The sequence below is a fragment of the Trichechus manatus genome, unplaced genomic scaffold (assembly GCF_000243295.1).
Source record: "Trichechus manatus latirostris isolate Lorelei unplaced genomic scaffold, TriManLat1.0 scaffold00123, whole genome shotgun sequence".
Taxonomy (NCBI): Eukaryota; Metazoa; Chordata; class Mammalia; order Sirenia; family Trichechidae; genus Trichechus; species Trichechus manatus.
In genome coordinates this window covers 8,775,306-8,777,288 of record NW_004444059.1, presented here as the reverse complement: position 1 = coordinate 8,777,288, position 1,983 = coordinate 8,775,306, and the positions used below count along the sequence as shown (strand labels likewise).

The window sequence follows — 1,983 nt, the reverse complement described above, 5'->3', positions numbered from 1 at the left end:
ACTATTGTTAGCTGAAAATACTCCACTATTTGCTTGGAGGTTTGAGAAAGAAGAGGTGGGATGAATATATTTGATAATTTGGTTGCTATGCAACCACTTATGAATATAGGCTCCTACCATAGTAGATGATACTGAGGGGGTATCCAAGTGTGCGGATGCCGCGAGCACACCAAGGGTATTCTTCGTATGACACAGCCACAGTCTGAGATCTGAAGTTGGAGAATATATGAGTAAGAAAAAGAATGCCACAAATCACAAAGACCTCCATTTATGGCAAGACTGTGGGGCTTATATTACACAGTTGAATGGGCAGAAGCTTACCAGAAATGGCCTCAGCTTAGAGAAAGAAACAGTCACACTGCTCCTTTGAAGCAAGACTTCCTCTAATCAAAATTCAGGGAAGATAAAAAAGAAAGGAAATTAAGAGTGTGGTACTCTTTATTCTTATTTAAAAATCCTTGCTTAACTTAATCTTCAAATCAATTTGTAAAGTAGGTAGTACTATTCTCAGTATATAAATAAGAAAACTGAGACGTAAGCGAGGTTCAGTAACTTGCCAAAGGTCACGTTATAGTTGGGAGTAAATATAGGATGTAAATACAAACTTTGGGTTCAAGTCCAGTATTTCTATCATTGCTTTATGCTTGGTAGGTGATCATTCACCTTTAGTGTTTCTTTCATATTATTAGTTTTCTCTTTTATGAATTCCATAAGGAAAGACTATTCTGGTGTGAAGTTTCTTTTTATTTCTGCTAAATATTAGAGGTTTAACTCTGACACTTCCTGGTGTGCTTACTGAGCATCAGAACAGGCTACACACTGATTTTATTGCATATATTGCATTTTACTGCATGTATCAACAGCAATTTTTTAAGGTCTATTTAATTTTAAAAACTATTTAGATGTTTATTAAAATTAGTTGCCATCAAGTTGATTCCAACTCATGTTGACCCCGTGTGAGTCAGAGTAGAACTGTACTATATAGGGTTTTTAATGGCTGATTTTTTGGAAGTAGAATGCCAGGCTTTTCTTTGAGGCACCTCTGGGTAGACTCAAGCCTCCAACCTTTCCACAGAACTTACATATCATAAATTAATCTCTGATGAAGTGATTACAATGCCATATTCTTAATTGATTTATACACGTGATGCTGGAATTTTTCATTTGGAGACAGAAATTAGGGAACAGCTCATCATTCTTTCTAGATTTATAATGTATAAATGAATAAAGAAAAATGGAAAGAAAGTGGCTAGAATATTAAAAGCTAGAATTTCTATAAGGAAACAAATTTTAAAGAAAATGACTAGAATATTAAAAGCTAAGATTTCTATAAGGAAATAAATACTTTTACTCTAAGAATAGGAAACTAAAAAGCCCAAATTTGTAATAAAATACAAATTATTGCAATATTTTGTATACATATAGAACCACTCCTCTTTTTGAAAATCATGATTTTCAAAATAATCATCTTTTTTTGTAAGGAAGGAAGTATTTTAAAAGAAGCTGTCACATGTTTAATGAAGATAAGTATAAACAAGTAAATAAAATAAAGAAAATAGATTCCCAATTTATTTCAACTGTGATTACATATAGCTCTTGCATGTTGGGAATTTTACTGTAATGGACTTTTGAATGAATGACAAAATTAAATGAACAAAGAGAGAGAGGTGACAGTGTACCGGACCAAGAAGAAAGGGGAATGATTTTTTTCTACCTAGACTTATATTCAAAAGTACAGAATAAATAAAATGCTCCGCATTGAAGTTGTGAACTCTTAGAATGAATATACTCACTCCTCACTTACCAACATAGTTACGTTTCAAAGACCAGGTCATCATGCAAAAATAAGCATTATACAAAAATGGAGGAATGACCACATCAGATCACAAAATGGAAGATGAACACATCATTACATAACTGCCAAATTACATCATTACATAACTGACAAACCACTGAGAATCATGGCCCAGCCAAGCTGACACA

The 1,983-nt window shown here is 33.2% G+C and overlaps 1 long non-coding RNA gene across 3 annotated transcripts in view; it reads right to left on the bottom strand.

Moving 5' to 3' along the window:
* Nucleotides 1-1,983, bottom strand: part of LOC111822057 (uncharacterized) — a 13,094-nt gene that overhangs the window by 2,440 nt on the left and 8,671 nt on the right. For 2 of the 3 annotated variants that reach the window (XR_002825340.1, XR_002825341.1), the window contains 2 exons: nucleotides 322-383; nucleotides 118-209 (listed from right to left, as the gene is read on the bottom strand). This is a non-coding gene — a long non-coding RNA (uncharacterized LOC111822057). The remainder of the gene's footprint in view (nucleotides 1-117; nucleotides 210-321; nucleotides 384-1,983) is intronic. The other variant, XR_002825342.1, reaches the window with a different exon arrangement.